General features: G+C 37.9%; 1 pseudogene; it reads right to left on the minus strand.

Annotated features, from left to right (window-relative positions):
- Window positions 1-2162: 2162 nt before the first annotated feature.
- LOC100617547 (crooked neck-like protein 1) lies at window positions 2163-5382 on the minus strand (annotated as a pseudogene).
- Window positions 5383-26659: the final 21277 nt, after the last annotated feature.

Below are 26659 nucleotides of genomic sequence, written 5' to 3' on the forward strand. Positions count from 1 at the left end.
TTTTTCTTCTAAAACATTTTCAGTTTTATCTTAGGGGATGGTGACTGAGCGGCCTGGAGTTGAAGTAGGGAGAAAGGGCATTTAAAGTCAAATGTTATGCACATTTTTAAATGACCTGCTGCAGTGGTTGATATGAAAGTAAACAAGATAATCATTGCCCCTTTGTCTGTTTGGGCCCTTAAGTGTTTTTGACAAAGAAGTTCTTTACATGTTAATGACTTATCTAGTCTGCAAGTATTTCAATGTTTACAGGATGAGATTCAATTAGTATCCAACATGAATTTTTTTTTCCAACATGAATTTTTAAAAAATCTAATAAACATGAAAATTCAAAGCAGAAATTTAATTGTACAACTATTTGCTATACAAAAGGCACTGCAGGTTTTTTAAAAAAATAAGTTCTATACCTTTAAAATTATTGAAATTATGAACACAACATATGAAAACATATAAAAGAACACATATTGGTAATTTGATTCATGCCTGCTTGTTTCATTGTAATGAAAATATTCGTTATAGTGGAGAAAATTTTTCTTTTTTTAAACCTATCAATCTACTTTGAAAATAACTATAATTATGTCTCCATCACTCCCAAAGGATGTTCTATACCAATGCTGTCTTTTTCCTAAAGTAGTATCTGAGTTTGTCAAGTATTTACATTTTCATAGAGAGTGAACTAAGGAAATGCTCTCATTTATCAACAAAATGCTTTGCACACATAAGACTCTGCTAGGTGGATTCAAACATCTATAGGATATGACTTTTTCTCAAAAAAATCTGAACGATAGTCTTACTATATAATATCAGAACCCAAAGAAGAGCTATTAATGCATTACTCGATGTCATCTTGGAAGAAGTTTTAAATAGAGAGCGTGCCTTGGTTTTATTTATACCAAAAAAAGATTTTCCAAATCTGAAGATGACACAACAATTAAAACATTTAGACAGGATTCAGAAATATTTTACTAGACTAACATGTTGGGCCAAATCATTTAAAGGGGTTTGGTCAATGAGCATTTTTAAATGCCTAGTATTGAGCCAGATGGTGTGGCAGGCAATTGTCAGGCAGGTCCTGACAAGATGGACAGCTAGATGGCACAGTGGACAGAGTACAAACTTAGAGTTAGGATCATGAGTTTTCCCGAGTTCACATGTAACCTCAAACACATACTAGCTATGTGACCTTGGTCAAGCCACCTAATGCTGTTTGCCAAGAAAATCCGAAATGGTGTCATGACGAGTTGAATGGGACTGAAAAACCACTGAAAAAATGGTCCAGGCACTTCCAAATGCTGGGGATACAGAAAAAGGACCGATTAATATGGAAATAGGTATTGAGTGATAATACATGCATAACCCAGTAGAATTGCTTGTTGATTCTGGGAGGGGGGAGGGGAAAAGAGGAGGGAAAGTACAAGAATCATGTAACCATGGAAAAAGATTTAAATAAAAAAGATTTTTAAGCTGAGATGAACTTAAAATCTCATTAAAAATTAATTGCACAACTGTACAATTAGGGAAACGACTAGATGGAATTGGGGATATTTAACCCAGGGATAACTTTGGGACATGATAGCTGTTTTAAAGTACTTAAAGGGGTGTCACATGGAAGAAAGATAAGAATTGTTTCTGAAAACTTAACAATTAAAGCTCTCCCAACTTTGAGAGGTTGTGTATTTCCTCTCACTGAATTTCTTCAAGCAAAGACTTGGATGGCCACTTGCTAGGTATGTTGTAGAGAGAATTTTTGTTCATATAATTAATTCTTGTTCATAGTTGAACTAAATGGCCTCTGAGGTCCTTCCAACCCAAATTTTGTGATTCCATGATGTTAATATTATAAATAAGCCAAATTTTACTTAATAATTATCAAATTCGGGTTGGTGGTTTCCAGTATTATAATATAGAAAAGAAGGGAGAAGTTTGCAAAAGGCAGAGTCTTGTTTTTCCTGCTCGTGCACAGAACACAAGGACAGTGTTCCAAGGAGTGTTAGGAATTTATATAAAGAGGGCCAGAGTACTGGAGGTGGCTCTCTGGTTCCTGTCTCTAGAGCTGGGAGAGATCATTTCCTGTCAGGGAGACTCACTGACTTTCTGTGGGAAGCTGTTGGACCCTGCTTCTGAGGTTCCTTTCATCATCCATTTGGTCTACAAAGAAAGATTTATTCACTGGATTTCATCTGTTCGTCACCTGTGTTCATGAGTACCAGTTTCTTAATTATATCTGAGTTACTGGAAGAAGCCAACCTGAGAAGATAATATCTGTTATCAAAGGAAACTGCAGCCTCTTGGCTGGATCCCTTAAGGATGACTATTATTCTGTCATCAGAGGCCATAGTCAGGATAAGCTAGATAGGGAATTTTGGTGTAACACAGTAAGATTTCAGATAGCTTCAAGACCAGAAGAAAGACTCATGATAGCTGGAGGGAGGAGAATTAGAAAATCTAGAGATAGGGAATTTCCCCTTGGCCCTCCTTTCTTTTCCTGTTGAAAACCTTTGTTTATCAAGAAGAAGTCAGATTGTGTTTTATCTCAGAAGAAGGTCTGAGGCCTCTCAGTCAGGCCTACGGGCAGCCTGATACAGACAGGGAACATCACTTTATCAATTTATCATCTTCTTAAGTGAAATAACACATATTTCACCAGCAGCTTTGTTTCTTCTTTATACTTCCAATGCTTAAGTATGTCTAGCAAGTAAAGAGATTAACAATTACTGCTTGATTCTGTATGATATTTCTTCACTTCTTTCAATCATCTTTACTTCATTTGGGATTTTCTTGGCAAAGATACTGGGGAAGTTTACCATTTTACAGATGAAGAAACCAAAGCAAGCAGGATTACACAGGTAGTAAGTATCTAAGGTGAGATTTAACACAGTATGACACATCTTGCCTCTAGGACTGGCACACTTCCACTGTTCCACTTAGCTGCTCCAAAGTATACAGATATATTTTCTCATTGATCTTCAACCCTGAGAGGTAGGTGCTCTTATTATCATTCCCATTTTATAGATTAGGAAACTGAGGCACTGAATGTCAAGTGATTTTCCCAATATTATACACCTTTCAGGTATTAGTCCTCAGGCCTTCCTGACTTAATTCCAGTACTCAATGCTTTATGTCATGCTGCTTCTAAAAACAGTTCAGCTGAAACTAGATAGTTTTGGCAAATGTTTATGCACTCATCAGAGGACACTCAACAATTTCCCATAAGGAATCCTACGTATATAAAAACCAGACAGTCTATATTTTACAAATTGAAAATGCAACACTAGTTCTTTAATAGGAAACAGCATAAAAAATGAAATCCTAATGATTACTAGACAAGATGACATTTGAAAATTTTCTTCTAAAGAGGAAATTGTATAATCAGGCCAATCTCAGACATTTCAAAACTCCTTTATTTTGAAGAGATTATGATCTACAAAACAAATAAGTCTGTTACAAAGGAATTTTATGTCTTTTATCATCTCTTCAGTGCTAACTCAACAGTATTTTAAAAGCACAGAACAGCAATGGTTTGCCAGATAAAAAATATTGCACAGGTTTCCCAAGCTACAGACATTGCAGAATAGGGATTTATAAAAATGACAAATGCAACAACATGAAAAAAGTCAAGATTCATTCTCATCCATGTCATTGTCCAGGCCTTGTTCCGCAGTACAAGTACATTTTCTTTATGCTATTTCTTCCAAAGTTTGGCCATTACCAGCAGTTTGAGTATTGAGTTAGCAGCATATTCTGAAAACGTGTTAATCAGTATTCTTCCCAGCCAACATCAGTCCCATTTTCTGCCTGTAGTAGAATTCTTCCTTTCTCAGGCATGAGTTTATCCACTCCTCACAAGGTTCTGTTCCAAATTCATCTTCACAATTTCTCATAATTTGGCTGACTTCTCATTAAATTTGTTTGCATTTGAGCAAAACTGAACCATACTTTTGTTCATTGTAGCAATCTCTTGTAAAGGCTTATTTTTTCATATTCTTCAATTTAAAAATCAACATGGGATTTCCAAAGCACCTCTGGCATGTGTAGCATGGCTGGCTAACAGCCAACTTTGTATATCATCTGACCTCTCAATATCTCCAAGAATTGTCTCTGACAACAAATTTGATTCATGATGTGTTAATTTTCCTGTGCAAATTCTAGAAAATTTTCATATAATATCCGTCCTCAGGTCAAATTCTCAAAAGCTGCAGCTCCAATTCAATTGAATAGAAGTTCCCTTAGCTTTTTTGGTAAATGGTATTTTTCCACCCCGTTTCAAAGTGGACATATAGTAGCCATATTTTGACAAATGTTAACTTTTTGTGAGGGATCAATATCATACAAGCTTGATCAACCTGTCAGGTTCTCTCTGGATCCTTTGCTTCCATCTCTTCAAAAAGTGTTGACTCCAAGACAGAAGGTAAGGGTTTTTTTTTTTTTTAAAAGTACATAACTGTGACTTCTCTTAGACTATGACATAGTGACTATGGCTCATTTCATACCCTTTTCCTACTGTGTTTGCTTCTGCATCACATTCCACCATTTGTAAATAATCAAACCATGCATCATAATTTGTGGAAATTTAGCCTTCACTTCCTCCTCACACTAGACTTTTTTTTTTCTTAAATATTAGAATCAATACAGTGTATTGGTTCTAAGGCAGAAGAGCTTTAAGGGCTAGGCAATGGGGGTAAAGTGACTTGCTCAGGGTCACCCAACTAGGAAGTATCTGAGGCCACATTTGAATCCAGAACCTCCCATCTCTGGGTCTGACTCTCTATCCATTGAGCCACCCAGCTGCCTCCACAATGATGTCTTAAATACCTCACCTATCTTCAAGTTTCTTTTCAAAGATTTTTGTAATTTGTAAAGGTTTCTTGGGCTTCTTGCTTTGAAAATCCTATCCAGGACATATGTACCCTTTCAAATTCTTCCTGATTTTTTCAAACTTTGCAAAGGTCTTTAAATGTTCATTGATTTGCTCATCTCCAAAGAATTTCACAGCCTTTGTATACTTTCCTTGCATGAGCAAAATAGCCATTTTTTCTTCAAAGGGGGCATAATTAATCCAGTTCTTAACATCAGGGTGCACCAAGATAAATCTTTCATAAACGCAATGTGCCCAATGTCTTTATATCAAAGTGCAAAGCTGCTGTAGGAATGCCAGGCTTGCTCCTCAAGGTGTCACTCCATCCAGGGTTCAAATACTTGCTGGCCTCCAGCAATATTTCCCAACATCTCCATACTTGCATATTTTTACCAGAACTGGCTGACCCAAGGTACAGTTGTGATGGCCTGGTCAAATCGGATACTTTGGGCATGATTTACCTGGTGATTCAGCGTATCCATTTCTGCATATTTTAGGCAGAGAGTGATATTTCCATAGTCAACATCTAAGGCATAATCCTAAGACACAATAAATGCAAGACTAGGAATTTATAAAAATAACAAAAATTTAACAACATGGAAAAAGTAAAGATTTATTTTCATCCATATCATTGCCCCCGTCTTGCTCTGCAGAGTTCTTTTCTTAACTGCTATTTCTTCTAAACTTTGTCCATTGCCATCAGTTTGAGGTTGGACTGGTTACTTGAATATGGTCCATGTATTCCATAAGCATTACACACGATTATAAACCCCTGAAGCACTCCTCTAGAATAAACCACCAATTTCAAACTGTTTCCATGGGTAGTACCTTCTGGAAACTGCCTCTTTTTTTTTTTCTTGTCATGTAAAACCCACTTCCATATTGGTCATTGTTGTAAGAGCAAACTCATACCTAACCAAAACCCCCAAATAAAACCAAAGATACACTGATCTGAAAGAAGGATGCCAAGAGTTCTTTCCCTGGAGATGGATAGTAGCATAACTCTTTCAGGATTGTCCCAGATCATTGCATGGCTACAGACAACCATCTTCCAATATTGCTATTACTGTGTACAATGTTCTCCCGGATCTGCTTCTGCTTATTTTGCTCTGCACCAGTTCTCACAGCTTTTTCTGAAATCATCTTGCTTATCATTTCTTAGAGTAACATTGCCTCTTTAACAACCTAGATTGTATGTGATATTTAACATAATTTATTTCCCTGAAATAATCAAATATACAGAACCAGAAAATAATTTATGTAGTGTCCTATTTTGTAAGAAATATTTTAAGGGAAATTCCACCAATTTTGACATAGGTAGGAAAGCCTTGCTTGGGACTCTGAGGCAATGGATTAATGGCATGTCTGTTGTCTAACTGTAGGAAGTAAGTAATGGATAGAGTAAATTTCATGGATGAGCTTTAAGAGGAAAAGAGAATTTGGATACAAGCTCTGGGAGAGGATTCTGAGAAGAGAAGGATTGTGGGAGTTTTACAGTCATTAACTGTCAGTCATTTCACTCTCTGCCCTGTTTCCAATGAGCTGGAACAAGGTTTTGCTAAGACAGATTTTCCCTTAGTCATCCTAATATCGTGGAGAGATTAGTGACTCCTTTGTTGAGAATCTGTTTTGGAGTGGACTGTTTTCCCTCAGGTACAAGAGACCATCTGCCAGAAATCCACTTGGCCAAGTTAATCCAAAGATTGTCACCTGGGACTTTGGGTTATTTAGTGCAGCCAACTTAGTGCAGGCTTTAAGTAAGGGCTCAAATTCATCAGTGAGTCCTTTCCTCTTCCTTTTTTTGTTAGTCCCTATTAGGTAGATTGGTTTAGAATCAGATAGCTTTTGGGATTCTTAGATAAGAAAAGGAAGATATAAGAAGGACTTGAGAATACCAGAAGAGTGAGCTCCGTGATGGGAGGCATAGATTATGGAGAAGAGATATAGCTAGATAGATTTAGGATTGTATCATTTCTCTACCCGTAATAAACTTGTTTTTGCTATTTTTAAGAGTCATGCTTTACTAGCCCTGGGGAAGTTCCTAGGTGGGTTGTATCATCTCATATCATTTCATAGGGACCAACCTAGACACTGGAGTCAATAGTGAGCCCAAAAGTATGAAAACAGGGAGTCTATTCCACTTTTATTTGTGGCCAGGTTCCCCAAGATTGAACCTAGCTTATTTTTTAATTATTTTTTAATTTAGAATATTTTTTCACGGTTATATGATTAATGGTCCCCCCCTCTTTCCACACCCCTCCCAAAGCTGACAAGCAGTTCTGCTGAGATATATGTGTATCATTGTTTAAAACCTATTTCTATGTTATTCATATCTGCAGTAGATTGATCCTTTAACATCAAAACCCCAATCATATCCCTATTGTACTATGTGATCAATCATGTATTTTTCTAATGTATTTCTGATTCCACAGTTCTTTTCTCTGGATGTGGATAGTGTTCTTTCTCCTAAGTTTCTCTGGGTTGTTCTGGGTCTAGCATTGCTGCTAGTAGAAAAGTCTGAAACTAATTTAAATCGCATGCCAGGGTATGTATAGCCACAGTGGGGCCCAGAAGTCAATCTTTCCCTCTTGGAGAGTCTTACATGACCTTGTCTCAGTACAATATGAAGACTAATAATTTTTAAGTGCTCTATACATTTTATTTAGTTATATTAGAAAACCGATGGCATCTCACTCAGTGGGTGTGACAGTGCAGGTGGTAGAATGTAGTGATTTCCATTATATAAATATTCTGTGATGTCATCTAAGGAAATTGACAAGAAATCTGCACAGACTGTTAGAGCCAGGGGCATTAGTGACTAAGTGAAAAGGGAAGAGCCACCCCCTCTCAATTCGCCTAAAACTTTGTACTAATATGCACATTGTACCAATATGCAGTTCTTATTTTCTTCTGAGGGTTTTTAATTTGTTCACTTTCAATTTTTTTTAATTTTCATGTCCAATTCATTGACCTCTGACCTCCCTCATTTGTTAATATATGAACTCAAGGATATAAAATTTCCCCTGAGTACTTCTTTGGCTGCATTCCATAGAGTTTGAAAGGATGTCTCATCATTGTCATTTTCTTCAATGAAATTATTAATTGTTTCTATGATTTGTTCTCTAACTAACCGATTTTAGAGAATTATATTTCATTTCCAATTAATTTTTGATTTGACTCTCCATGTACCATTTACTGATAATTATTTTTATTGCCTTATGATCTGAACAGGTTGCATTTATTATTTCTGCTTTTCTGCATTTGTATGCCATGTTTCTGTGACCTAGTATATGGTCAATCTTTGTGAATATACTATGTACTATTGAAAAGAAGGTGTATTCCTTTTTGTCCCTATTTATTTTTCTCCATATATCTATTAACTCTATTTTTTCTAAGATTTCATTCACCTCTCTTACCTCTGTCTTATTTATTTTTTGATTTGATTCATCTAAATTTGATAGTGGTAGGTTCAGGTCTCCTTCTAGTATAGTTTTACTATCTATTTCCTCCTTCAGTTCTACTAGTTTCTCCATTAGAAATTTGGGTGCTACACCATTTGGTGCATACATGTTGATTAGTGGTATTTCCTCATTTTCTATACTCCCTTTTATCAGGATGTATTTACCTTCCCTACCCCTTTTAATAAAGTCTATTTTTACTTTGGCTTTGTCAGATATTATGATTGCAACTTCTGCCTTCTTTCTATCAGTTGAGGCCCAATAGATCTTGCTCCAACCTTTAATTCTGACCCTGTGAGTATATACCTGCCTCAGGTGTGTTTCTTGTAGACAACATATGGTAGGATTTTGGATTCTAATCCACTCTCCTATTCCTCTACATTTTATGGGTGAGTTCATCCCATTCACGTTCAAAGTTATGATTGTCACTTGTGAATTCTCTAGCATTTTGATATCCTCTCCTAGTTCTGTTCTTTCTTCTTTTGCTATATCCTTTTAAACCAGTGGCTTACGTTTAATCAATCCCCCTAATGCCCTCCCTTTATATGCTTCCCTTTCTAGTCCCTCCCTTTCTGTTCCCTTCTTATTTATGTGGTTTCTTTTTAGGGTTTGTTAAGTTCCCTCCCCCCTCTCCTTCCCTCCCTTTTTGTACTCCCTCCCTCCTCCCCCCGTCCCTTCTCTATTACCCTTTAGGATACAATAGAATTCAAGATCCCAGTGGATCTAGATGCTCTTCCCTCTCAGAATTGATTTCACTGAGAGTAAGGTTTAAGTATTACTAATTAGCACTCTTCCTCTCCTTCTTATAAGAGTGTTCTTTCCCTCCCCTTCCCATGTGTATCTTTGTGTGAAAAAGATTATTCTATTTATTTTATTTCTTCAAGTATCTCTTGGTACCATCATCGATTCCCCCCTCCCTTTTTCTTTTTTTGTATATCATCTTATAGCCCTTAATGCCCCAATCTCTTCCTGTGAATGATTCTTCTAATTACTATAATAATGAATACAGCTTTTGAGAGTTACAAATAACATTTCCCCCATATATTAATATGTATAAGTTGATCTAATTGTAACCCTTAAAGAAGAGAGTTTGAATAAAAAAAATTTTTTTCTCCTTTTCCCTCTCTTTCATATTTACCTTTTCATGTTTCTTTTGATCTTTGTGCTTGGATATCAAACTTTTCACTTAGTTCTGGTCTCCTCCTTAGAAATGTTTGGAAATATTCTATTTTGTTGAATGCCCATACTTTCCCCTGGAAGTATATAGTCAGTTTTGATGGATAGGTGATTCTTGGTTGAAGACCCAGTTTTCTTGCCTTTCTGAATATCGTCTTCCAGGCCTTGTGGTCCTTTAGTGTGGAAGTTGCCAGGTCTTGTGTGATCCTTATTGGTGTTCCTTGGTATCTGAATTGTCTCTTTTTGGCTTCTTGTAGAATTTTCTCCTTAGCTTGAAAGCTCTGGAATTTGGCAATTACATTCCTGGGAGTTGTCTTTTGGGGATTTAGTGTAGAGAGTGTTCTATAAACTCTTTCAATGTCTATTTTGCCCCCTTGTTCAAGTACATCAGGGCAGTTTTCTTGGATGATTTCTTGTAGTATGATGTCAAGATTTCTGTTTATTTCTGACTTTTCAGGTAGATCAATGATTCTCAAATTGTCTCTCATTCCTCTGTTTTCCTGATCTGTCACCTTGTCAGTGAGATATTTTATGTTTTCTTCTATTTTTTCAGTCTTTTGACTTTGCTTTATTCATTCTTATTGTTTTGTAAGATCATTGCCTTCCAGTTCCCTAATTCTGGTCTTTAAAGACTGGTTTTCCTTTTTGATTTGGTCTATCCTGCTTTTCATGGCTTCCAGCTGTTTCTCCAATTGGGAGTTCTTGTCCTTTAAACTGTTATTTTCTCTTTGAACTTCTTGCCATAAGGCTTCCATCTTTTTGATAAGCTCCAATTTAAACTCTTCCAGAGCTTGCAGACAATTTCCATTTTTTTAGAAGGTTTTATCTTTGTTTGAATTTCCTCCTGTATTTCTCCTGTAGCCTGGATTTTTCCTCCATAAACATTTTCGAGGTTCACTGCCTTTTTTTTTCTTTTCTTGGAGGGAGTTTGGGGCTCCTGTGCACAATTAGCCATCACTATGGAGGTTTTACCTTCCCTTTTTAGTCAAAAATCTGAGTGAGCTGGGCAGGTTCTCTATGTATTGAGTTAAGGAGCAAGGATTTTGCTTGAGGAAAGCTCTTGAATCTCCTCAGCCATTTGCAGCTTTTCTCTGTGCTACCTTCCCAGGGGTGCCCATGGTCTGCGCTCCCCAGCCCGCCGGAGTTTCTGGTGTATCTGCTCTCAGGGGTAGGTCTTTGGTGGTCTTAGTCAGTTCCCAAGGACCTAGAAGTACCCATTGCTCTCTCTAGAGGTGCCCCTCACTCACTCGCTGATTCTGGTGCGTGCTGGCTCTGACTCTGGCTCCTGTAGATCAGCTCACATTTGGGTAGGAGCTTTTTCACCCTCTTTTAGTGTGGAAATGCCCAAATCCCACATACCTTCAATGCTGCACTCTACTGTAGAGTTCCTCCAATCTTCTGAAAATGTTTTTTTATGGTCTTTTGAGGTAGTCTATGTTGGTGAGTACTGGGGAGAGGAAGAATCCCACATCTAGACTGCCGCCATGCTTACCCATAAGTCCACAGTTCTTATTTTAAAAAATAGAAATCCTCAGTGCAGCAGAGAAAATGAGCAGTCAACTAAGAATATTAAGTGTCTAATAGTAAGTAGGCACATGCTAGGCACTAGGGGCATGAATAGAAAGAAGGAAACCTTCCCTACTCTCAATCAGTTTACATTCTAACAGGAAAACCTAGAAATACATATATAAGTATATGAAGAATAAATATAAGAGATTACAAGATAATTAGGGAAGGAGAATATTAACAATTGGGATCCAAGAAATGCTTCATGTGAAAGGTAACCTTTGATAGTATCTTAATGGAATAAAGAGATTCCATGAAGTAGAGGTGAGGAGAGTAGTATATGGAACAGGTAATGTAATATCCATGAAAGGAGATAGATGGAAGTGTGTGAAGGGAGAAGGGAGAAAGGCCAATTTGGATATAATACATTAGGGGAAGAGGAATGATCTACAATGACTCCGTTGTAAATCTTGAAATTTCTCAGACTTGTGAATGTTAAAAATTTCCACATTGAGGAATCCTCCATTGGAACAAATTCCCTACTGGGAAACATTCCCCATTTTGATGTGAGAACTCACCAGGATCAGAAATGGGAGGACCTCTACTCCACCCGTACTTAAGACTGCTTTAGGGGAGAAAACTCCTTGCTAAACAATGAAAGTACTTGGACCCATGCTTATAATAAGGCAAGGAGTTCTCTGAGCCATGCCTGTTTTTTAGAATTGATACAATGAGATGCTAGGTACCTAAAAGGGTCGGGCAAGTTTTCTCTTAATGAGATTAATTGACTCAGCTGTGTTTTCACTGGTTCAGACTTACTGAGGAGATTAGTAGACACAGCAGCATTTTTTCTGGTTCAGACTTACTGAGGAGATTAGTCGGCTTAGCAGGAATTCAGATGGGCAGTCCTTTGGAAAACGTCTACAGTGATTGGTAGATATAAGGACTTAGGGGAGGTGACATAGGAGAAAAACCCCTATATAAGAAAAAGCAGAATCTCTTGAGAAAAAAAAAATCCTTTTGGAGGATCTCTGATGAGGATCGCTTGGGAAGAATCTCTTGAGAGAGGCTCTGGAGAAGGGAAGCTCTTGGAGGACAATCTCTAAGGAGGTCTCGCTGGAGCTCCTCTGAGGGGACTCTGTCCCTCTGGAGGCTCTGGAGAGAGGCCCTTTGGAACAGTCTCTGGCTGGAAGGCTCTTTAAGTAGGACTCTGGCTGGAACTCTCTCTGGTGAAGTCAGCTGAGAGGGAGCTGGCCTGGTGTCACTAGAATCCTTGCTTAGACAGACCTTGTGGTGAATGTTAAAAGACTGACTGACTGATCTCTCTCTCTTAAGACTCATTCTTTAATTCCACATTTGTATTAATTAAAATCTCTATAAAACCCAGTTGACTTGGGTATTTGAATAATTGGGAATATTTCCCTGGCGACCACCTTATATTTGATTTAAAAACCAAGACACTGTAGTGAAACATATTTTCTGCAGTCAAATTTACTCACCCTCTCTTATATCTATCACAATTTATATCTTCCACCATTTTAACTCACTACAGTTTACAACATCACTCTTTTAACTGTTACAGTTTAAGGCCTTCAACCATTTTAAATCTAACACAGTGTGGATAGGTTGGACCTAAGTTGTGAAGGGCTTTAAAAATGAAACACCAGTGTTTCTAGTGTATTCTATAGGCAATAAGAAAGTCCCTGAATTGTATTGAGCAGGAGAATGAATTACCGTAGTCACAGCCATTCTTTAAGGAAAATCACTGTGATGGTTGTGTGGAGAATGGAGTGGAGTGGGGAAAGATTTTTGGCTTGGAGACAAGATATTGTTGTCATACTCCAAAGAGGTGATGAGGACATGAACTGAGAAGTAAATTGTGTGATTAAAGAGAAAGGATGAGATGTGAGAGACTGAGGGGATAGAAATGGCAAGATTTGGATATGAGGGATAAGGGAGAATTGAGGAGAGGATGACACCCAGGTTATAAACTTGAGAAACTAGAAGAATGGTGATAGATGTTCTTTGCAGAAGTAGGAAAGTGTGAATTTCAAAACTATTCCACCCTAATCAGTCCATTCTTTAGAAGATCTGATTTAGCTATTTCCTGATCAATAACAATAGAGATACTTGGAATAACAGAATCAGGTCTTGGAAATTACATTTCTCCTCCCTTCTTAGTTTAACAAGATTAGGAAAGTCTGCATCAAACTCAAGATTTAATTATCTGAGAAAATGACCTTCAACAGACATGTGCAAAAAAAGGACAGGCCTCTGGGCTGTCCTAAGTCAAGCTTGAGCCACCACTGGTACATGTGAGACACAGGAAGTGAGGTAGAGAACAGCCTCTGGAGTTCTCGTGACTTCTTGTGGAGAGGGCTAGAGTTCAGTTAGATCCTGGAGCTCGCGCTTGGAGGAGCCCCACAGACAGCTTTCCTTCAGACTGGTCACATGAGTGATAAGGACTGACCCTTTTCTCTGCCTTGGCTCTCCAGGGCCTTAAACTCCCGCTTTGGCTGAGCCTGAGCCAGAGTGGGTTTTGAGTTAAACTCCTTTCCTTCTTTCCCTCTCTCTCTCTCCCTCTAATATTTTCTTCCTCCTGTTGTAATTAAATCACCATAAAATTTGGCAGCTGATGGGTATTTTATTATTTGGGATTTCCCTTGGTGACCACTTAAATTTAGATTTTTTCAGTCTCAACCATAATTTCACCCTTTACAAAAGTTTGTTGGTGGGTTTGAGGAAAAGATAAGTGAGTTCCCTTTTAGACATGCTGAGTTTGATATGTCTCTGGGACATCCAGTTTAAAATGTCCAATAGATAGTTATATAAGACTAGGGCTTAGTAGAGAGCCTGAGACTGGATGTGTAAGTCTGTGAATCATCTCCATTGGCATCTCTGCAGGGTTGAGGTTAAGTGAAAGAGTGTTTCATGGCATTTAAGAAGACAGGGATTGGTAGTTTGAGGCAGCACCAACATAAATGTTGAAATTATATAGGCAGTAAAGCATTTGGGGAAGAGAAGAAAAGTGTGAAGTCAAGTGCTGAACTTCTTGAGCAATGAGGACAAATGACTTGTACTGGTATACAACAATCTCCAAGACTTGAATAGGAATGAAAATATTAATTGGATGAACTTCAAAGGAGGAGAGGTGATAGTAAAGAGAGAGTTTAGGGGTGGAATGGGTAGGCAACAAGTATCCTAATTTCCCCTGCAGACCCGTGTGTAGGTGGTCCAGGTAGGAGTGAGTGAAAGTAGAATGAGTGTCAATAACATTCAGTGCCTGCTATTTGTCAGGCATTGTGCTAAGATCTGGAGATAAAAAGAAAAGCAAAAAACAGACCCTGTTCTCAAGGTGCTCACATGTAAACAACTATGTTCAAACAAGATATGAAATGTATTAATATATGTGTATTTTTTGCAGAAGGTGGAATTTTAGCTGGGACCTTGAAGGAAGCCAGTAAGGGAACCAAGTTTCAGTAAATATAAGTAGAAGGAGAGAGTTTGAGAAAGTAGTCCAGAATGAAGAGAAATTTATTCATCATGGAATGGAAATAACAGCAGAATAATGGAAAGATGTCAACAATACTCAAAAGTTAACTATTGTTTAGTGTTCAATAAACCCTAAAAAGGAACCACAGGCAAACAAGGGTACCATTCTGTTATTTAAAAAGAATTTCTATGAAAATGAGAAATAAGTAAAGCAGAAATTAGGTTCAGACATTTTACAGTGTATGAGCTTAAATATAACATTCCCTAGCTTAAAAAATAGGCAAACATAAATAAATAAAAGAGAATAGAAGATAATGTACACAAAAATGGCTAGAGAATATTAGCCACATAAAAGGTTGGCCATGATTATAAAAGATAAATAATTGGATTATAAAAATTATTAGCTTTTGAATAAACAAAATCAGTCCAGATAGAATTAGAGAACTGTTTTTTGTAGAATAATATGTTTGCAGTAAATATGTCTCATTAAAGTCTGTTATCCCCCCAAAAAGTCTGCTATCAATTTTATAGAAAATACAAATAGGCAAGATCAAAAGGCACTCTCCAATAGATAAGTGATTTGTTTTACATAGGTTGTTTTCCAAAGGAGTAGTGCCAATTGTCAATAACTATATGAAGGAATTCTCCAAATCAATAAGAAAATTACAGTCAGATCTTACCTCATACCCATCAGATCAAAAAAGATGAAAATTTGAGAGCCAGGCCTAGAGACAGGAGGTTCTAGGTTCAAATATGGCCTCAGACACTTCCCAGCTGTGTGACTCTGGGCAAGTCACTTAACCTCCTATTGTCTAGCCCTTACCACCCTTCTGCCTTGGAACCAATACACAGTATGTATTCCAAGACAGAAGGTGAGGGCTTTTTTTTTTTTTTGTAAAAGATGAAAATTTATGTGGATGAGACTATGGGAAGAAGATATGTACCCTAATACATGGTTGGCTATGAGCATGTACTTCAAATGTGGCCAGAGTGAATATTCTATAACTGGCCACATTTAACCCTATAGATAGGGTTAAATATATATATATATATGTACACACACACACATACATATAACCCTAGAACCCCAGTAACTCCTATTTTGACAAGACAACCAGAGACTGGATCTCCATTTTGCAGCTCCCACTTTGTCGCTCCTACTCTATACTCACTACTCTGCAAGGACTCATCTATTCAGTAATCAAAGAATTGACTGCAGAGGAATACTTCAATCATGGCTCATTCCCCTTTAACTAGCTTGATCCCATCATCCAGCAGGAGCAGAAACTGCATGTCTTCCCTGCCAACATCCAAAACCCACCTCCTACTTTCTCCCTTTTTTCCCCTCATGGTTTGATAATCAAATTAACATTAACTTTACTATTATAAGAGACATACTGCTCTGCTTCTCTATAATTGCCTAAACTGAGGGTCCCCTTCCTTGTCATTTGCCTCTCTTCCTTCATACCCATCTGTGTCAGCCCAGTCATTCTGGTGTTCCTATCCCGCACTTCCCTATATTTCCTATCTCTGGATCTCTTGTTCTGTTGTTAACAAATTGCCCTTCATAACACACCTGTCTCTGCCATCCTCCCAGAAATACTTTAAATGAATTTTGTGATTTTTTAATATATGTGCATGTTGTTCCCCACCCAATAGAATGCAAACTGCTTAGGAGCTGGACCTGTTTTTGTTTGTTTGTGGGTCTCCAATGTCACTGGAACTGTGCCTGACTCAAATTAGTACTTAAACTTTTGTTGAAGTGAATGTTTGGTGGAGCTGTGTCCAATTCTTCTGGAAAATAATTTGAAAATAAAGTAGAAAAATAACTAAACTCTATAGACCCTTTGACTCAGGGTTATCAGTACTAACCAAGGAGAACAAAGATGTAAAAGTCCTAAGTATATTACAAGTATTTATAGAAGTTCCTTTTTTTTTGTGGTAGACAAAGAAATAAAGTGGTGCTTATCGATTGGTTATTGTTGTGAATGAAATGGAATATTATTATACTATAAGAAATAATGAAGATTCTAGGTGAAGTTGGAAAGATACATATGAATTGATGCAGAGTTAAGTAAATGGAACCAGAAGAATATTCAAAATAATGTACACATCTTTGGAAACATCAAGAATGTGATCAATATAATAATTAATCACAACTCCAATGAACCAAAAGTGAAGCATATTTCCCTCTTCTCACTGTACTCCTTTGTGGCTATGGAGGGCTCTACTAGATCAGTGATGGTGAACCTTTTAGAGATGGAGTACCAGCCCCCCTTCACACATGCACATTGTGCTATGCCTCTCCCCTACCACAGCTGGGGATTGTCCCACCCCACCCCTTACCCCACACAAGGGAGGGAGAAAGTGCTCCTATTATGCTGCTGGATGGAGGGGCCTGAGATGTGAAAAAAAATTTCTTCAGGCATGGTGGAGAGAGAGAGAGGGGAGTAGCTCGACCTGAGTCCCTCTGCTTTTCTAGTAATGAACTCAGGGGTTGGGAGGGAGTGTATTTTAATTTAAAATCTAAGAATTTTGGAATTTTTTTTTGTTTGAGATTGTATTTTTATAAAAAATCCAAGAATTTTGAATTTTGTTTAAGATTTTACTGTTATAAAAAAATCAAAGATTTTGATTTTGTTCGAGAAAAGGTCTTCAAGAAAGAAGCTTGAAACTTTTATATCCAGAGAATGAACTGTTGCAGAAAGATGCTGAAAACCTACACTTCATCAAGAAGATCAAGAATGAACTTTGGATATGATTGATTGGACTGAACTTTTGATTGAACATTTATTGTAATTGTACACATTTATGCCAAAAGGGACTGCCCCTAATTTGGCTTTCTGTCAATGCGCCTAGCAAAACATTGGTTTTGCTTTCTTTTCTTTTCTATTTCCTCTCTCACTATTCTAATTTCTCTTAGAAAATTGAATATTGTGTATATCTATAGTTAGAAGTGCATTTAGAACTACAAATTGATTATGCTAAATGATCAATGGGGAGACTGGTCTCCCAATGATCATCAGGGGGGATTGTAAACCTTAAATTTTCTTAGACTTATAAATGTTGGAAATTTCACCATTGGGAAATTTCATACTTGAAAAATTTCTTACTGATAGTCTATTGGAATGTGAACCCCATTGGTATGGGAGGTTCCTTCTCCTCCCTTCTTAAGATTACTTTAGGATAGAAACCTTTTGCTGAACAATGGAAAGGGCTGCAGCATAGATCAAAATTTAATTATCCCAATCTCCACCCTACTCAGGGTAACAGGATTTAGGAAGGGCTGTAGCAAAGGATCAAGATTTAATTATTTGAGAATATGACCTTCAACAGACATGTGCTAAAGCCACAGACCTCTGGGCAGTCCTGGGTTAAGCTAGAGCCACCATTGGCACAGGGAAGACATGGACAGTGATTGGTAGATGTGAGAACTGAGGGGAGGGAACTTGGATGTTTTCCTTAAAGATAGCAGGGTCTGAGGACTGGGGTGGTTGGAGAGTATTTTGCTCTGAGAGGTTGTGCTCTGAGAAGCTTGCTCTGAAGGAAGCTGGAGGTGGAGGCCCCTGAGACTGTTTCTCCATTTTGGTTACGTGAGTGATAGGGACTGATCTCTTTCCTTTGCCTCAGCTATCTAAGGGCTTGGGCCTTTTGGCCCAGCCTAAACAGAAGGGGTATTTAAGCCCTATTCCCTTCTCTCTCTCTCTCTCTCTCTCTCTCTCTCTCTCTCTCTCTCTCTCTCTCTCTCTCTCTCTCTCTCTCTCTCTCTCTCTCATATTTTCTTCCTCCTGTTTGTAATTAAACTCCATAAAAGGTTGACTGCTGACTTGAGTTTTCATTAAGGAATTACATAGCTGAATTCCTTGGCGACCTTAAATTAATATATATCAGTCTTTTAAAGTGATTTCCTTGTCACAGGAGGAAGGTTGGCCAAATACCTACAGAGATTGTTCTGTATGCCATCTTTGGCATCTGTGCCATAGGTTCACCATCACTGTACTAGAGCATAAAGGAGATATTAGGAAGTGTCAACAATGTTTTTTAAAAGCATCACTAAGATATTTGTTCTATAATTCTTCTACTTGTTCTACTATAATTGTTCTACTAACTGTGCAGAGAATGGGTGGGAGAAGAAAGAGATTTGAAGTACAGTTAGGAAAAGTTTGTTAGGAGCTTAAGTAAAGTGAGGATTCTATGACTAGAAAAAAGTGACCAATGCTTTGCATATGTAAAATGGATAAGATTTTGCAGCTAATTGGATATTCAGGATCATGGAGGGTAAACAAGGGGCTGAGGATGACTCCTAGGATGGGAGCCTGGCAATGCCTTTAGCAAGAATTGTTATGTTTGGAGAAGGTATTGGGTTAGGAGGAAAGAAAGAAGAAAATATAGTTCACACCTCTCCAAACAAAGGTACTCTACAAATGTGGGTGTATGCATCAAAATATTTCTTGGACCTAACAATTTTTAGGAGTTTACAGGGGAAAAAATGTTATATGAATAGACTGTGTGATCTGAATAATCTTGTCCTTAAAAAAAAAAAACAACTTGTCCTATTTAGAGAGTTTGACAGAGCCTGATGAGACTCTTAAAGCATCAGAATAGAGTAGAAGCTGATCATGACTCATGTCAGTTATACAGAGTTTCTGTATATTGTTAGTCACCTAGTATTTAACAAGGTGTGAATGCTGATCCTGAAAAGATAAAAGTACTTTTCACCTGGGTATGCCCAAAGACTTTTCAAGAGCTGAAGATATTTTGAGGATCCAGGGGCCGCTACTGACAATTTTCGAAGAACTCAGACATCAGTACAAAGCCGTTCAGGGATTTCACCCATAAGCACATGATTGAGAATTATTAAAAGAAGGAAAGAGAGAGGAAGCAATCTGGTCCAATCCTCTGGCCTCATTTGAAGATCACTGTAATGAGAAATGTGATCAGCCCTTTAAGGACTTGCTGCTTTACATGCATTCTAGGGCTGACTTTGAATGCCACCTTTGAGAACTTGGGGTCAATTTTATACCAGGACAGTGAAGAAGTCTATTTCATTTTCCAGTGAGATCTGGTTGAAGCAAAACCAAAAAACAAAACAAATCGGGGTCCTTGTTTTTTAAATCAATTGTCACATATAAATTACTAAACTCAATTCTTAGTACAGTGGTATCCTGACACACAAGTTTAAATCATTCCATGGCCAAGATCATAACTCAATTTGTTCATGTGTCAAATTGAATTTTCCCATTAAATTAATGGAAATGCAATTAATCCATTCTGGCCCAAAAAAAACCACATGAATTTTTTTGGTTTATATATATGCTTTTAAATATGAAAATGTACTTTATAAATAACAAATAAATGTATTTCTAGATAATGAGAAAGAATGCAAAGAAATAAATTTGCTTATGAAATGTTGTTTACCTTTAAGATCTGGTGAAGATGTTGCCAGAGGTTTTCATTTTGTATGCTATCGCTTATACAACTTATTCTCTATACACATAATGCTACATTTAAATGCAAAATTGACCTCACACCTTCCTTAGAATATGTCACTTTACTGCTAAACTTAATTGCTATTTTTTTACTTTACTTAATTATCATCATTTTCTTCATTGACTTTTGACTGTTTTGCCACTTTCCTCGATTTCCCTGAGAGGCCATTTCAATAAAAAAACTTTCCATGGAAGTTTGTTTCTTCTTTTCTGAACATTTTGATAATGTGTGAAACAAGTGTCATTATACAGTTCCAACGAATGACCTGTTGCAACTCTTTCTGGGTGTGTCTTTTCATTTTTCCCAAATCCTCAACATTTCCTTAATCTTGCTTGTACTGATTACCTCATCCACCTTGGGCTTTTCCCCACTAATTTCCTGCAAAATCTCCCTATGCTGCTATTGCTGCACCTCCTTCAAATCCTCCGTTGTCAGGACCCATGGTTAAAAGCTAAGAAATTTGCCCAAAAAACTGATAATAAAGACAAAAATAAAGAAGAAAGCAAAAGCAATTCAATACAGATGATTGCATGGCCAGAGAAACACTGAACTAAATGAGGCAGCCTCGTGTAATTTGTGAACCCAAAGCATCAGCAGGTTATCTAGTGGAGGGTGGCAAAAGCTTGTGATTCAAATAAAATCCCAACTGTGTCTGCTCCTATCTCAAATTGCTTGTAACTTAAGACACTCCTGTATCAAGGCAGAGATGTAGGAGTAGATAGCAAGCCAATGAGAGCTTTGGGCAAGTGCTCTTTGGATGTCCCCAGCTAGAATGGATATAAGATTTGTGTATGAATTAGCTCTGAGGAAAGACAAATATAAAAGAGATGCCGCATCTCATAGGCCCCAAATGATAGCGTGATGGGTCATGTGACCAAAGCCCATCATGATATCATTTGGTGAAGGGGAAGATTTGAAACAGGAGAGAGCTAGGCTGTTAGCAGAATAAAACACACTTGGAGAATGAGCCATCAGTGGAAGCAGATGTAGCTACTCTGCCAATTCTCCCTTCTTATGTGATCCATGAGATACAAATCAAGAGAAAGAATCATGGCACATGCCCACAAAAGTCCAATTTCCTAGAGGCACTTTGATATATATATATATATATTTTTTTTTTTTTTAAATCCTCTCCTTCCATCTTAGAGTCAATACTATGTATTGGTTCTAAGGAAGAAGAGTGGCTGGCAATTAATTCATATTCTGAAGCCTTGGAAGTCCATTGCTTCTGGTTTCCACCTCTACCATTCTGCAATGTTCTATGTTTGGAATTGCCTGTGAAAATCCTGGTTTTTCTGTCCTTTTGCCTCTTCTTCCCTATTTGGGTAGCTGATGTCCAAAGGACAAGACTGATTAAATCAGTTCAGACAGATGGTGTCGGCTACAGAAAACTTTCTTGTAACCAAGCCCTTCAATGGAAGCTGCTTGTGTTCTTCTCCCCCTGCTACTTAAGCTTAATCACAACCCTTCTAGACATGCCAACAAAATGGACACGGGGATAGCTCAACAAGACAAGGACAATTCTTCTGCTTCCTGGTGCTGTCAGTGCTGAATGTTTCCGTAATACTGCTCTGGAGAATTTTGGTCATTGTACCCCTAACATCCATGGAAATTTTCCTGACAAGTTGCCAGGAGGTAGAGTCAAAAGGGCCAAATACTTCCACTGAAATGATCTGTGTTCCCACAGGGGGATCAGGCCTCCTTATTGTCCACTTGACAAGTTTTTTTTTTTCTTTTCCTTTGGGTCCTAAGGGGTCTAGAGGAGTAGAAAAAAAGAAATGGCTTTTCTATTATCTTCTCTGTAAAGTAATTCCCAAAGGAGTAGGTTCTATGAAGACCATCTTTGAATAAATGACATTCTATTACTTAAAGAATTGTGCTAAATGTTTTAAGCTAATTTGGTCTTCTTTTTCATAATTTTGGAGGGAACCTGAGTAAAAATGAATAGGATCATACTTTAGAGGTATTATTGTGGTTCAGTAGCCAGTGACACTATTGGGATTAGATGAAAAAATAATTGGGAAATGTTTTAAAAATAAATAAAAATATAATAGAACAAAGTGAATGTTAATATATGTTTTTCTAAGTCAATATACGACTGTGGGGCTCTTTATAAATGGCCCCTGTTTCTATTTGATTTTGACATCACAGTCCCACATCACCTATTTGGCCCTCCTAGGAGATTGCAAAGATTATAGGATTTTTGGCAAGGGTCCAGAAATGAGCAAAAGGTTTTCGGAGGTTAAGGATCAGACATTCAAGGGGGCGAATAAGCAGGAAGTGTGTTTAAGGCCCAGAAATACCATTAGCAGTTCAGGAATATCAGGCTCTTAAGGCAAAACACACACAGAGGTGAGCAAAGTTCAGGCGATTATATAAAAAAAATTGTATAACCAAAATGATTCTGTTTCCAAATGATTTCTGATTCCATTGTTGCAAAGATCATGTTGCTACCTTCCTTAAGCTTTTGATCTTCTGTTTACCCTATACCTTCTAGTTCTCTCTGGATCAGAAGCACTTCAGTCTGGGTAGTTTCATCACTGATCCATTAAATAGGAACTTAAAAAAACACATTTTATTGATAGCTTTTTTCCATTATTTAAAAATCATAGCCATTTATCAGGGGAGGGAGTCCTGCCTTTAAATTGAGTGTTCCGTCATGATAAAGGGGAAAAAAATTACAGAAGACCGTCCATTCCTATATCCACATCTGATCATGCATACAACATTCTGCCCTGATGATCCCTCATCTTTCCACTCCTCTCCTGCATGGCCTCAGACTTGAAAGAAGGAGCATAACATTCATCCCTCTACACTTGATACAAAGGGCCACCCTGTTGCTAGCACCTGCTGAGATTTGATATTTAGACTAACTAAATGTGGCACCTGTAGGTCATTGAACAGTTAAATAAGGTTGACTTAGTCCTTACACAGTAAGGATATACAACAAGGATACAGGAGCATTTCATTTCAGTAGAAGCAACCCACTGAAAGGGTTTTTGTTATTCCCTTTGTCTATTTTTAGTTAATCAATCAGGAGCTAAAAGTACCCCTCCTTAACACTTCCTCATCTCAAAGTGTCTGATTAGCAGGGATTAAAAGGCAATCACCAAACTGGAAGGTGTAAGGATGATATTAGAAAATAAGTATTGTTTTATTAGTTTAGATAAGAAATTAAGTGGCTGCTTGAGAAAAAAAGTGGAGTTTGAAGCAGAGCTGAGAGAGCGTGTTAATTTCAACTGCTGACAGTTATAACCATTTTTCTGTGCCAATTACTCTCTCTGGCAGTTGGCAGAGACACACTTTCAGAGACTCTCTCTCAGGGCTAGAGGAGGTAACATCTTTGCCTCTCTTTCTGTTTGAGGGAAAGACCTGAAGGAGCTTAGTGTTTTCCTTTCCCAACTTGGGAAACACTATTGGCTATTGTGTTTTTTATAGATTGTTTAACTCTGAGAAGACCAAAGAAAAACTTGGTCTTTGGTTTGGACTCTAAGTCTTAACAGACTCAGAGCCCTAACTGGATTCTTGTTGAAACTCAACCAGCTAGCCTTTACTATTTTATAATTTGAAGGCAAAGTTAAGATTTATAAGGATATTAGGTAGTTTTTATTTAGATAGTATAAATTTGGGTTAGATCAGGGAGGATTAGTGTAGCCTGCGAAACACAGGAGAAGCAGTTCCTGGGAGTTTATTTGGGTGAATTTAGAATCCCTTATAATTAGAAATCCTTTATTTATCCTTATATATTTCAATAAATATTTTATGTTTATAATAAGAGTCTCTTTAGTGTCTTTGTGCCTGGCCCTGAAGGGAAGTTCACATTTGAGCTTCACTTCATCACTGAGGATATTTTTGATTATATCTATTAAAAGTATCCAAACAGTTTTGGAACAGTTTTGAACCTATATTGGAACAGTTTTTTCCATCTAAATATTTTATTTTTATAAATTGCAAATTTATTTTTACAAAGGGCACCAACTCCATAGGGAGGGAAAGGGGAAAAGGGTAACTTTTTATGCCCCTAAGAGAATAAGATGTCATTTCAACCCATAAGTTACTAGAAATTGAAGTAAGTAAGCACAAAGTCAGCATAACTGGAGCCTTGTCCCATCCCCAAGGCCAACTGAAATCTCCAAAGTGTCTTGTGAAGAGGTGAGGGGGGACACCAGGTGGAAAGATGTTGGTTTTATCACATCAGGATAGTCCCAACCATTACGCTCTCAATCTGCTTTTCCTGAACTGGTTCCGACAAGGCTGGTGATATTGCCAACCATGCCATCATTTCCAGTCACAATGAAATCATTCCCATTTCTGTTCAAAATGTCTAACTGGTCCCTGGACACATACAGTAGACTACTTGGTCTATTTCAAATGAGCTCTTTAAACTTCTGGGCCAGCATCCACATGTTCCATGAGATGAGGCTGAAAATTAATGAAGCTGCAACTGTTAAGGTGGTGATTTGCTTTAGTCATGGAGACCATAAGAGTTCAGATTGCTGCTGTGGGTTAAAAATGGTTTTATCCTGGAATTATTCCCTCTTGATGGCTCTATTGTCTTCTTCTTTGGCCCATCTCATGTTTAACTTGGCTCTTAGCAAGCATATCTTTTCCTAAAACTCCACCCCTCCTTCCCCATTAAGGACCGTTAATCACACTGAAGGCTGAGAACACCTAAGGCTCTATGGAATTTTATCACATACTATTCAATATTAGACCAATAGAAAATATAGTTTTTAAAATTCTTATTGCACCACATATGTGGAATGCTTTTTGGGGGTTGGTGATCTTGAATACTCTAGATCTTTAAGTTAGTTTATGTAGCTATAACAATGTAATTTATCATAAAGAGATGTTTATGAAATTCTGCCTATTCTATGTTATAGAATGATTTTTTTGAATCAGAACTATTAATAAGCACATGAAAAAGTGTTCTAAATCTCTTATAATAAGAGAAATGCAAATCAAAACAACTCTGAGGTACCACCTCACACCTAGCAGATTGGCTAACATGACTTCAAAGGAAAGTAGTGAATGCTGGAGGGGATGTGGCAAAGTAGGGACATTAATTCATTGCTGGTGGAGTTGTGAATTGATCCAACCATTCTGGAGGGCAATTTGGAACTATACCCAAAGGGCGCTAAAAGACTATTTGCCCTTTGATCCAGCCATAGCACCGCTCAGTTTGTACCCCAAAGAGATGATAAGGAAAAAAGACTTGAACAAGAATAGCTGCTCTCTTTGTGGTGGAAAAAATTGGAACATGAGGGGATGCCCTTTAATTGGAGAATAGCTGAACAAATTGTGATATATGTTGGTGATGGAATATTATTGTGCTAAAAGGAATAATGAACTGGAGGAATTCCAATGGGGACTGGAACAACCTCCAGGAAGTGATGCAGAGCGAGAGGAGCAGAACCAGGAGAACATTGTACACAGAGACTAATACATTGTGGTACAATCGAATGTAATGGACTTCTCTTCTAGCAGCAATGCAATGACCCAGGATAATTCGGAGGGACTTATGAGAAAGAACACTATCCACATTCAGAGGAAGACCTGTGGGAGTAGAAATACAGAAGAAAAACAACTGCTTGATCACATGGGTCAATGGGGACATGATTGGTGTATAAACCCTAAATGATCACCCTCGTGCAAATCTCAATAATATGGAAATAGGTCTTGACCAAAGACACATGTAAAACTCAGTGGAATTGTGCATTGGCTATGGGAGGGGGGTAAGAGGAGGGGAGGGAAAGAACATGATTTTTGTAATCCTGGGTAATGATATTTTGAAAAGCTTATAATTAAATATGGTGATAGATTTCAATTAGAGGCAAATTCAAAAGGTATTTTTTTTTTCCATCTGAGTTCAAAGACCCCTGAAATGTATTCATGGACACCTTGGAGGTCGATACACTTCAGATTAAGAGCCCTTGCTGTGGATTGGTGATGGCGTACCTTTTAGATATCAACTGCCCTGTACCCTCACACCACCTAGGATTCACCCCCTCACCCCAGGCAGGGGAGGGGAAAAGCACTCCCATTGGGCTGCTGGGTGGAGCCATTGGTGATGGGGAAAATGTCCTCAGGCACCATGGAGAGGGGAAGGGAGGCTGCCCCCTCCAGCATGCCTGTCATGGGTCCTCCAACACAGCACAGCACTAGATGATGAAGTCATTTAGATATTCTTATTTACGAATACTATTGTGTTGGTTGCGCCCAGATGACAAGGTCTCCTTTTGAGATCCACAATAATTCAGATGAGACTAACCTAACAATCCATACTAGAAAAGCTAAAAGGATGAAAAGTGTCTCTGTCTGTTTTAAGTGAATTCAATGAGCTCCTGTGAGGTGCCAGGCACTAAAGAGAAAAGTGAATTTTTTTTTCTTGAAATACTTTCAAGATTTTATACTTTATGGGGGTGGGGTGGGGTAGAGGAGGGTGTAAGCAACATGTGTACATACAAGTACAAAGCAATTTTCTTTAACAAACACACTCTTACCTTCTGTCTTAGAATCCAAACTGTGTATTGGTTCCAAGTCAGAAGAGCAGTAAGGTAGGCAATGGGGGTTAAGTGACTTGCCCAGGGTCACACATCGAGGCAGTGTCTGAGGCCAGATTTGAATGTACAAAGTAATTTTCAGCAGCAGTGGTGGAGAGAGCCCCAGAGCACTGACAACT

This window comes from Monodelphis domestica, chromosome 8 (assembly GCF_027887165.1).
Source record: "Monodelphis domestica isolate mMonDom1 chromosome 8, mMonDom1.pri, whole genome shotgun sequence".
NCBI classification, from domain to species: domain Eukaryota; kingdom Metazoa; phylum Chordata; class Mammalia; order Didelphimorphia; family Didelphidae; genus Monodelphis; species Monodelphis domestica.